Here is a 12,705-nt window from a genome sequence, read left to right as displayed (position 1 = left end):
ACATCAAGGGTCTGTTTGCTTGATTGACAAGAGACCAATTCTCTATTTTTCGAGAGTAATGATGGGTATAAGCAACTCTGTGTTTCATTAATAAAATGTTTACGGCATAGTTACATGGTTTGCGGTACGTAGCGGGTCGTTGTATGAATTCGGGTATGCAGTTCGAGACTAAAATTTTGGATTCGACAGGGAGTAGCTTGCTTCGATATGCAAGTTCGATATAGGATACAATGTAATTTTTTTTTGAGTATGCTTATCATTTTTTAAAATGTATAGTAGAAAATTAGAAACTAGAAAACTAATCATGCATTTCAATATTTTTTCATACAAAATACGTCAATACTTTATTTTTATAGTTTTTGAATACATAACTTAAAATATTAAATATTAGACATCATCTTAATAATTTTTTCTATTTTGCAACGTTCTTCCCCTTAACATCAAGTGCAACTTCTGCTTATTCCGAGTCCAAACAATTCCATTTGAGCTCCTTCAACTTACTTGAAGGGTCCTCCAAGTTATTTCGATCCTTACCCCATCCTTTATATGGACAAACTTTGTAGTTCTCACAGAACCGTGACAGGAGGCGAATGTTTAAATGGATGAATACTAACTTATCCGCCCTTCCAGTATTCAATCTATTCCTTTTCACATTATGTATGTAGGAATAAATAATCCAATTTCTCTCAGCTGAAGATCTACTAATAGGCCAAGACAAAATCTTCTTAGCAACATCAGTTAAAGAAACAGTGATCTAGAATTAGTTATTAACTTTGAATAACTTCCACTTGTTGAAAGAATACTTTCGATAAAATTATCGAAACATATAAAAAAATCCAAGCGCATGTGCATGAAAACGGACTTGTAAATCAATTTTGGTCCTCTCATACTAGTAAGCGATATGCTAATTTTGAGGAATCAATTCGTGTATCGGAGAGAATCGGTTCATAAATGTATTGGGAATTGGTTCACATGAACTATTCGACAGTTCGAGGTGGGGTTTAGGGAATCGGGCAACTAATGGTTTAAGGAAATCTCTCCAACTACTAAAACAGAAGAAGATCAATGCTTATATGGTGTTATAAATGGATTTGAAATTGTCTTCTGGTCAATGGAGAGATCATTTTCTGAATCATAAACGTCTAATAGTATCTAGATAGTTGTGAGCGAAGGCGCGCCCCTATCGTCGTCGTCCTCCTCCCGATCGTCTGCGACGTCGATTCCTCCCTTTGTTAACCCGTCAGCACGCTCAGCCGCAGTATCTACAGTCGATGCGAAAATCGAAGCCCAAGCCCGATCACTAACAATCGCAGAGCCCACCAACCCCACATCGTCGTCGAAACCGTCGACAGTCCTCATCGACTATTGCAGGGATCAATCTCTGAATGCCAACAGTCCTCGTACCAAGGGGAAGGGGATGATGGGGTACGAGGAAGTTGAGTTGCAGGAGGAAGAGGGGCGAGCACCCTCCTCAGGATATCGGTGGTGATGTCGGGGAGAGAAACCTGACTAGGATCTTGGCGATAATTCTGGGGGTAAGAACCCTGCAGATCAGGTTCTTGGTGATCTTGTTAGGAACGACCCTGCAGATGAGGTTCTTGGGGGGTGAGAACTAGTATGCTGACGACGATGCACTGCAGATGATAAAAGGGGGAAGATGTATGCGTAGGATGGCGAGCAATAGTTGTGGGGGGAGGGGGATTGGGCAACCGAGAGGCTGTAGCTGGAATTTGTCAAGAGGGAATGAGGAAGAACCGGTGGAAATAGGAGATGGATAGGTCGGAGAGGGACAAAAGGCAGCGAGGAAGGCTGATAGGGAGGAGGGCTAGGCCGAGGGATAAGAGGGTCAGGGAGAGGGCCAAGGAGAGGGATGAAAGAGACAAAGAAAGGCAAGATAGAGCCGAGGGGTGAAAGAGAGAAATAAAGGGACAACAGGGTCATTGAGAGGGCTAAGGAGAGGGAGGAAAAGGCGAAGGAGGGGGAGGAGAGGGCGAAGGAGAGGGAGGAGAGGGCCATTGAAAGGGCTAAGAAGAGGGACGAAAGAGACGCAGAGGCTTGAAAGGGTTGAGGGGTGAAAGAGAGAAAGAGAGGGACGACAGGGCCATTGAGAGGGCCAGGGGCCAGGGAGAGGGAGAGGGCGAAGGAGAGAGTAGAGGGCCATTGAAAGAGCCAATGAGAGGGATGAAAGAGACAAAGAGAGGCGGGAGAGGGTCGAGGAGAGGGGTGAAAGAGAGAAAGGTAGGGATCACTGGGCATCGAGAGGGTCGGGAGGAGAGGGCGAAGGAGAGGGAGGAGAGGACCAGGGAGAGGGCCAAGGAGAGGGATGAAAGATGAGATAATACTAAAGTCTAACACTACGAGACCTCTCCCCCTCATAATATATGAAATAATTTAAGAACAAGGTTACGCGTTCGATTTTCTTTATACTTCACTAAATTCGACAAAAACCGACATCAATCCAGGGGATTAATTTTATAAGTTTTACTATAAAAATAATAATAATAATAATAACAAGAGCAATAATAGCAATGACAATAATAATAATCATGATAATAATAGCATATAAGTGTTATACAACATATACATGGAAAGATTTTGCCTCAAATTATCACTTATAAAGAATTTATAATTTGTAAGTATATCAAACTAATTCCCTTTTGGTTGCTTTGGTATCGCTACCAAAATTTATATTATTTGCATTTAGTGAAGCTACATAGCTCAAAATTTTAAGACGTATTAAAATCTCATAAAGGTCGCATCTCCTCAAACAAAAAAAAAGAAAGAATGCAGGAGATTAAATGATAATGCTAAGCTCCCGGCCTAGCTAGATTCACCAAGGAATTAAGCAAAAATCAGTAGACAAACATTTTTCCACATAGAGAAAATGCATTTTATAACTTTAATTATTAGTTCTTTAAAAAAGCATTTTCTTTTCAAACAAAATTTAGATGAAAATATTGAAAGTGTCCCTGTAATCAGTTAACTTGGAGAGCAAGTAAATGAGAAAAACCCTTCAATTTTCTAAAATATAAAGGCCCTTAACCGTTTCTGTTCTCCCACATCTCTCTCTCTCTAAAGGCCCTTAACCGTTTCTGTTCTCTCACATCTCTCTCTCTCTCTAATAGATTCTGATTTACCATTTCAACAATACTAATAGCACATGATCTTATCAAAACAATACACACAACATAAATTGACAAAACACACAATATATCTTATCAACATAAACACCAATTCTCCAACTAATTTCGTCACATGTATTTAACAAAAATCAACTACCAATGTTCAAAGTTTGCCATAAGCATCCATAATTTGGCGACATGTGTTTTTAAGTGATTGTCCCGTCAACTAAGCGTTGTAAATTCCTTTCCAACATAATAACCACTAATCTGATAGAAGACTCAACAAATATTTTCATAAAACACTCGTGCAACAGAGGGCAATCATACAGTACAAGAGCAAAATGCACGGATAAAAAAACTACACAGAACATGAATATTTTTTCACCCATGAAAACTTCTGACGCGTAAACAACGATGCGATGGAAAATTTCTTGTAAAAACTGGTTAAAAAGTGATCGTCCTATCAACAAAATAATATTCTCATAACCAATGATCCAATCAAACAACTAAATAATATTCTCATAAAACATTCATGCTATGTTTGAAAGCACTTCTTAGTTCCTTCCCCTCCCACCCCACCCCCCAAAAAAGAAAATTCCCTAAAAAACCCAAATCCAAATATGACGATGATGCTACTACTGGAATTATATTTATTATAAAGAATTATTAATTATATAAAATAGTGATAATTATTTATTTATATAGTACATAATTATAATTATCAATAATAGTATAAATGTGGGTTATTTTTTATGTTGTAAATAATATTACCTTGTTCGATAATTAATAACATCTTAGTAATAAAAATTTGAATATTATAAACTAAAAATATATTTATTTTTGAAAATTAATTTTTATAAAAATATTTGAATCCTTGAAATTTATGAGACATATACTTTTCTCTTCTTTTTCTCAAAATATTTGGCCACTCGCTAGAATATACTAATAATTTATAATGATAATAAAATTAATAAATATATTACAATTTATTATAAAATAATTATTAATTATAATAAAATAGTAAAATTATTTATTTAATAAAATATTGTACATAATTATAATTATTAATAATAGTATAAATAGGGATTGATTTTTTATATTATAACGATTATTACCCTTTTCGATATTATAATATCGTCTTAGTCATAAAATTTGGACATTATGAATTAAAAATAATTTTATTTAGGAAAATTACTTTAGGCTGCGTTTGGGAAACAAGATTTGAATTTGAGGTAAAGATTTGAAATTTCATGATTTCAAATCTAAAATTTGAAATCCATAGATTTACAAATCCTTTGTTTGGATACAGTTTTTAAACAAAAGGATTTCAAATCACTTGATTTCAAATCTATTATTTGCATACACATGATTTTCAAATTTATTGATTACAAATTAAAAGCGCCTCCCAAACAAAATAATCATTTAAGCTTAGAAGCATCCCTAAACTAGCTCTTAAGTGTGAAAGAGAGAATGTTATCACATAAAAATGAAAGCATTACTATGAGCTTGTCTTATTGCATGCTTTTATAACCGTTAATAACTCAACCCTCAAAACGAGAATGTTAAATTTGGAGCCAAAAGAAACTTTCGAATGGAGGTTGAACCTGGACATATTCTTCTATAAAAAATTCTTAATTAAAGAACCTGTACATATTTTTCTAATATTAGCATCATTGTTCAAGTCAAGGTTGTGGTATTTGCTATAATTGTACTCGGTACCGAGTTTAAACTATACCATCAAGCCTCATATAAATGTAATAAAACTGCATACATATGCTATTTCCTGCTATGTGAATACGTGTTTAATCCTTTCAATATCGAGTTTGAATTATACTCCCCTATCAACTAATTTGGATCATATGACATCAGCGTGTCCAAAGCTTAATCATGGTAAACTATATATTCTATCAACGTGGCATTGTGCATAGAAAGATCCAAAGTTGCAGGGTAAATAATTGAAATTCATTTACCAACCAAATTTAGCAAACATGGTAAATAACGAATCAGAACAATAACATCCAATTACCCGCATTGTGATAGGTATGCTCCTTGAGACAAGGATTGAGCTGAAGAAACTCCCAAATACACCTGCAATCATCAGAAGAAAGAAATAAGAGGCGAAATGATCACCAAGCTTTTAAATCGATAAGTCAAAATCTGTGTTCCACATATCTAATCGTACGTGGCAACATAAGCCTGGAGCAAGTGATCTATGTGGAATGTAGCTAACACCTACAAGGACCAAAGTCTAGCAGCAATAAAAATTAATTTTTTTTTCCAAATATAACTAAGTGTGTAAGAAAGACTAGAGAGTTTATCTTCACATTCTCATAAAACTTAAAGATGTCAAATATTATCAAAAGATATGTTATTTCTTAAAAACTTCAATCAGAGACACACTCCGTGGTATTGTAACTCTATTAAAGTTAATCTAGCAAACAAAATAAACTTTAAAAAAAAATGACAACAAAAAAAAAATTAACAAAAATATGAAAGAAGTTCATCTTCCGTCAACATGAACACGGATGTCAAAGTGAAAAAAGGATCAAATAAAATGATGAAAACATGAAATTTTCCATAATGAGAAGAACTAGCGACTAATATAGAGATCTAGGGTCTCGATAGCTCCCTCAATCTAGGGTTTTCGCTTGTGAGGAAACCTGAGAGGTCAAAATTTGAGAGAGAGAGAGGCTCGCAACGAACATGCGATGTTCAGGGAAAGGCGCCGACGACGGGCCCCTAGGGGCGAAGACAGGAGTACGCTAGGGGTAGGGGGGCAAGGGGCGGCCGGCGTTGACAGGTCGGTGCTCAAGACGAGGCCCCGGCGATGGGCGGTGACGGGCGCTGCAAGGGTTAGCGGAGAGGAAAGTCGATGATTTGTGGGGGGGAGTCGGGAGACGAAAGGAGTAATCGCGATCAGACATGGTGGAGGGTGGATTTAAGGGTCAAGATTTTGAAATCCTGCTGTTTATTTAGGCTGTCAAATCCACTCATCGCGAAATACATTTGGTTTCAAATTCGACCGCAAATTGAAGCCCCAAACGTGAGATTTTGTATTTGGGCTGGACTAGATTTGAAATTCGAACCCGAATCCATATTTCCAAACACACCATTACATAAAAAATATTGGATCTTTAGAATTTATGAGTCGTTCACTTTTTGTTAAAAAGTAAATATATTCAATACTATATAAAATATTTTTTCTAAAATAATAATATTCTAAATATACACAAGCTAATTTTTTATTACTAAGAAATATTAATTATCGAACAAGATAATATTCTTTACAACATAAAGTCATATAATATTAAAAATTATTATCATTATTTAGTAGATATCCACACTACATATAAAAGAGGATTGCCTTGTTAAAACTTATGATTTCCATTTTTTACCTTTTAAGTTTGATAATTCTCAAATATATCATTAGTTGTAATTAATCATTCACTAATTATATACAACCTCTTATTAATTATGCATTTCCTTACTTTTTCAAAAACCTTTGGTCACACTATTTTTTGTTATTTAATTATGTTATTTAATAAAAAATTAAAATTTATCCCTAATTTATCGTCACATATTCTTTAAAAAATTCAAAAATATAAAAAATAATAATAAAATTCATTAGGCTCATGCATTATACCTTTGGGTTTCATCTCTTATGGGGGACTACCTATTACATTTTCATCTTGTCAGCCTTTAAAAGTATGATAATAGTATATTATAATTTTAATAGTATTTATAGGATAATGATTTTAATAGTATTTTTTAAATTAATAAATCAAACTACAATTTGATAACTATACAATTACTAAATTATGTACTAATGGTGTAATAAACTAATTATGAAATTAAAATGTAGTTACTAATAGTATTATAATTACATTGTGTATAATATTATTATATTTAAAAGAGAAGAAATTATTTAACATATTATAATTATTTTAATAAATTATAAATAAATTATAACAATTATCCAAACTATAATAATTAATCGAACAGTTCATCATACAAAGTTTCATCGTACAATTTATTCATTTAAATAAAATTATACATGTTCAAATTTTATATTACTATATAAGTCATTTTGTTATTTTGCAGCCGACAAAACAAATTTTAAAAAAACATAAAACAAAACAGGTAGACTCTCATGCAAAACATATGCACTATACTAGTGCTTAATAAAAACACATTCAAGCTTACCAATACAGGACGTCACTAGTTGTCAAAAAATATGTACATAACATAGATATTTAATAATTTAAATGGTTTAATTACATCAATAGTGTCATTAAACTAATGATTACATTATTATTTAATACTTACAACCCTAAATAAATAGTTTAATAATATAATAACAGACAAATTAAAATAACTATTAATTGTTTGTTAATAGTATAAGTACTAGTAATAGTATAAGTTAAAAATTTTAATCATAGTACAATAAAATAACTTTTAATGGTTATATATAATTTATTAAATAATATAATATCAAATACAATAACAAAGCACGTGCGTTCTACTAGGAGTATAAATTATTTTTAAAAGATAATACGGTAATAACAAGTGGCAGTAATATTATTTAACTATATAGCATGTTGTTTCTTAAATTAAGAATAAACTTTTCCTATATTTAATGAGTCGCATACTTGGCCGTTACAGTGAAAAGAAAAGTCATTTCTTTGTTTAAAAAGACTTTCGTATAGTTTTCTCTAGTCTCCACAGTGTGGTCTGTTGATAAATTTCTAGATTGTAAAAATGAAAAAAAAAAAAAAAAAGGATTACAAAATACCACCCAACAAGTAGCATCTATCCAATTGATCCACCCTAACCACAAACAAACAATTGCCAGTAGCCTAACAAATTACAGTAACTTGCAACCCAATGACATGATCCGCGCATCAAATGTTTAATCTTCTTTTAAGCTCATTAACCATTTCTTCTCTAGGCACAGAATCCTCCTGGTTAACTTCAATGTTCTTTAATTTGACAATACCGCTACTTATTTCTGATTCACCCACAATCACCATCCAAGGGATGCCAGCTTGCTTTGCGCGGTTGATGTGATTCATCACTCTCTTGGTGAGTCCGAACTCTGCTTTAATTTTTGCGTCCCACAGTTCGCTCACTAGCTCTGCAGCCAGAGCGAGATCCTTGCTGAGAATCGCGACCAATACTTGTGTCTCGGTTGCACGAGTTGCCTGATAAATGAAGCGCGATGATTAAGGTGAATCCAAGAGACATAGTCTACTAACAAGTAATCAAACGATTTTCGTAAGATTTTAAAACATTAATCCATCTCTATTATAAAAAAAAAGATTTAATCCATGATTTCTTTCTTTCACCAAAGCAAGTCCATAGAAAGATTAAGAAAACTACGCCATGCAGGCTTCTCACTTATAGAGTAAACTACACAAAAACCCCTGGATTTTCACATTTTTTTCTTTCTTTCTTTCTTTCTTCTTCTTCTTTTTCCCCCTTTTTAGTAGTTTACAAATTCCACTATACGCCCATGAACTTTGATGTGTATCACAACACCCACGAAACTTTAAAATTTTCCCGAAGGACCTCCAAAAGGAGTTAGTAAGTCAAGTAAATCTGGGTACTTTGTCTTTTAAGTTTTAACCAGACCCACTAACTTCATAAGCGGGGTCAGTTGGGAAAATTTGAAAGTTCATGGGATTTTGTGAGACACCCAAAACTTCATGTGTGTTTAGTGTTTAGCGGAATTTATAGAATTCAGCCGTGTTTTGTTGGAAACCTAAATTTCAGGGGACTATCTGACATTTACCCTTACTAGTAGTCATGGAGAAAAGAGAATTAGAGGTATGCCTAAGAGAATTTCGTTGAAGAAGTATATAATAAGTGTTAACAGAGCATGACCATTTAAGAGCTGAATAGAAGAATACAATTCATGTTTTCGACACCAAAATTTGAAGGAAGGCTTTGTTGTTGTTATCTTAGTCTTTTACATATTTCTTCTTCTTCCTCCTGTTATTTTTGACTAGTAATTCAAGTACTTAGATGACATAAGGTCCCTGGACTTAACCTCCTCAGCCTAGCAATCTTCCATTGTCACTTCTGTACTTCAATGGTTCTCTACCACGATATCAGGATTATGTCGCAATATTATATGTTGCTATCTATTCATGAATTCATAACTATTAAAGTCAGCCTCATCCAAGATACCAGAAACATAACTTGGAGAGTACATGTACACTTGGGCTTTCAATAAATTAAAGATAACAGTGAAATTAATGAAAGGCAACCAATGAGACTTGAGATTTTACCTCGTGTTTGTCATTTTCGAGCTGTTCCATAATTGCAAACACGCGCTCAATTCCAAGGCTAACACCAACTGCAGGGACCTGTTTTCCACTGAACATCCCCACTAAATTGTCATAACGCCCGCCAGCTGCTATAGAACCAACCTAAATACAGATGAGAAGAGTGTTAACCATAAATATCAGCAACTAAAACTTGAAGAATATGACTCAGTTGAACAAATGCGAAGGCATCTTGAGCTTAAAATACATAATAATAAATGAAACATTTCACAGGAAATATTTGAACATGCCCTCAGGGAAGACCCAAGTGCGAAAGAAGAAATGATACTAGTCTTAAATATTTGAAATATTTTCCAAGTCATGTAATAATATATCTCAATAGCTACGTGAATGATCATAGTCCTTATTAGGAAAGTGGACAAATTACATAAATGCAACATATTTAATTGCAAGACAAATAAGAAGCTCCGTCATTTATTCATAAAATATAGTAGTATCTAAGTATCTGCTATGTATTTGATATGGACATATCACGATTGTCATCATGATAGGTAACCAGTTACCAAAACCATCTGGCAAATATATGTCAAAAACCATTAGAAGAATAAACTCTTGAGTATATATATTACCTGTGTAGAACCTTTAAACACTGCTTCAAATATAACTCCAGTGTAATAATCAAGACCTCTTGCAAGACTCAGATCAAACACAACTTTGTCTATACATCTTGATTTCTCAAGAGCTTTAAATAAAATCTCCAATTCGTTCAAGGCAATAACAGATCCAGCGTTATCCAACAACTGACTATCCTTGCTTCTCAATTCTGATAATAATTCAAGTGGCGAACCTCTTTTCTTTACAAACATGCCAATTCTTTCTGCTATTTCAACAGTCAAGCCTTTTTCATCCACCTAAGTTGACAGAACTTTTAATCAGACAAAAAAATAGGAATCATCTCAAAAGACATAAAAATACTTGTGTCACAAATTAAAGATTAAATTTGACAGTGTTTGACGCATTCTAAACAAGATGCAGCAGTATGAAAACCAACATGCCTTAGATTTTGGAAGTAGTTGTGATGAAATGTGTTTTTTGGGAGGAAGGACTGACAATAACAGTATCTAATTCTGGAAAACAAGACATCACTTTTACATGAACTCAATCATCCTCAGATTACTATGCAGTGCATGCAGTAAGATTTTGATAACATGTTGAGAAAATAAATTGTGGAACACAATGGAAGAACCTTTACGGCTAACTACATGTTCACATAATTCTTGAGTTTATGAATGTGCTCGAGATTTTGGGGAGTTGTCTATATTGAGGTCATTCAGCAGTTCAGTCAGAACTTTGATAACCTCAAAATCAGGTTCCATTATTTCATATTGACCAGCGATATCAAAGTCACACTGGTAGAATTCACGAAACCTCCCTTTTGATGGATTATCTCTTCTGTACACTTTAGCTATTTGGTACCTCTTCAACGCACTGATATTGTTCATTGCAAGGTATCGTGCAAAAGGGACAGTCAAGTCATATCGCAGAGAACAAAGCTCACCACCCTGAAAATAATTCCAGACAAATTATATACTTGCAAAAAAATACACCCAGCTAGCAACCATCATCATAAACGGAATAATTGACACATCACATTCCGACAAAAGTGAGCAGCAGCATACCTGGTCAGCAAGGTCATATATCAACTTTGAATCTTCCCCATACTTCCCCATAAGAGTCTCTCTAAGTTCAAATACAGGAGTATCAAGTCCAACTGCTCCGTGCATCTTGAAAACATTAACGATAATTGAAAATGCACGCTCCCTTATGGCCATTTTTTCTTTTGCAAAATCACGGGTTCCCTAAAAAAGATGGACTTCAGATCGTGAGCATAAAGAAAAGCTCCACCAGTTATGCATCATTTACTAGTCCAAATTTAGTCTCAAAATGTTTTTTTTAAATATAAAACTTGGAAGTCCCTCAACAAGACAACCCTAAGAGGACGGGTTACTTTTTTCATGTGTTTTAATAATATAAAGAAAGGAAAACTAGAATCAAACAAATTGGTCTTTCCACCCCCCAACGACATGACAGAAACAGGGAAGCCAATATTAATACAGATATACACAGGCGAGAGATGTGTACTTTCAAGCTGAAAGGAGGCAGAATGTTGCATGAATGACTGAGATAGGGAGGTGTGAATGCAAATCACAGTGCACAGATTCCTGAGTGTGTTTGGATGCACAAAACCAAAATCATAAGGTTAATTCCTTGGTCATACGACTTCAGTAATATAACATTTTTTAAAATAGAAAGCTTCAATTATTTGCATAGCTTTTAGAAATAACAATCTTCACTCTGCATTATATCAAAATGTGAATTGAACAACTTTTTCATGGAAGAGAAATCTTAAAATGAGCTAATGGCAGGACTATGACTTTTCAGATCTCTGATTTTATCTGCCAACAAAATTTGAGCGATTTGAGACATACAATATACCAACATATAAGGTATTGGCAATAATCTGAATGACCCCTGTTTATTCCAAGAGTGAAGCAAATAAGGGTGCATAATATTGATTTCTAAGTTTAAGCACAAGCAATTTCTCAAATTCTGATATAATGACATTAGCAGTACTTACTTTCGGGATTTTTGGCAGTCTCCTGCTATCATTGTTCTCAACTATCTCTTTCACTTTATTCAGCAAGGAATCCAGTCCACTGTCCTTGGGATCGAAGTAAAGCAGAAGTTCTTTTACCCACTCAACCAAAACAGCAACATCTTCAATAGATGCCTCATTTTTGCCCATAAATCGGTCTTTAAGAAGCTGCCTTATAAGTGAAGTTCCCTTCCCTAGAGTCTTCTTCTTCTTCTTCTTCTTCTCGCTCTTTTTTTCACCCTTTGAGTTCTCTCCACTCTCCAGAATACTAGCTGAAGGACCAACTTGAACCTTTTCAATCGATTCATCCGTGTCAAGCACAAATAGAGCCACCACCGCCTCCCAAGCAAGAATCTCTCTAAAGTTAATCAAAGTATCATACACAGAATGCAAACCTTTAACATAATCTGACCCAGATGAAGCCTTTTCAGTAATCACCTGAAAACTTTCTTTTAACTTGTCAATATTTGGACTTCTCTTCTCAAAATTCTCCAACACTCTTGCTTTTAGCTCTTGATCACTCAATGATTCAATAGCCAATCTAGCTCGGCCTAAACTGCATTCACTCATAGACTGAATAGCCATCGCAAGTGGCAACACGGAAGCAACAAAAGCCTTCTCTTTTCCCTTACTCCCAACT

The 12,705-nt window shown here is 34.4% G+C and overlaps 1 long non-coding RNA gene and 1 pseudogene across 1 annotated transcript; both read right to left on the bottom strand.

Moving 5' to 3' along the window:
- Positions 1-5,003: 5,003 nt before the first annotated feature.
- On the bottom strand, positions 5,004-6,140 carry LOC109828447. Its single transcript, XR_002243686.1, has 2 exons — positions 5,783-6,140; positions 5,004-5,210 (listed from the first exon to the last, which is right to left on the bottom strand). It is a non-coding gene; the product is annotated as an uncharacterized LOC109828447 (long non-coding RNA).
- Positions 6,141-7,854: 1,714 nt separating this feature from the next.
- Positions 7,855-12,699, bottom strand: LOC109828446 (annotated as a pseudogene).
- Positions 12,700-12,705: the final 6 nt, after the last annotated feature.

Source organism: Asparagus officinalis, unplaced genomic scaffold (assembly GCF_001876935.1).
Source record: "Asparagus officinalis unplaced genomic scaffold, Aspof.V1 AsparagusV1_Un1483, whole genome shotgun sequence".
NCBI classification, from domain to species: domain Eukaryota; kingdom Viridiplantae; phylum Streptophyta; class Magnoliopsida; order Asparagales; family Asparagaceae; genus Asparagus; species Asparagus officinalis.
Note: the sequence above shows the minus strand (reverse complement) of the source record. Positions and strands in the feature narration are given on the sequence as shown.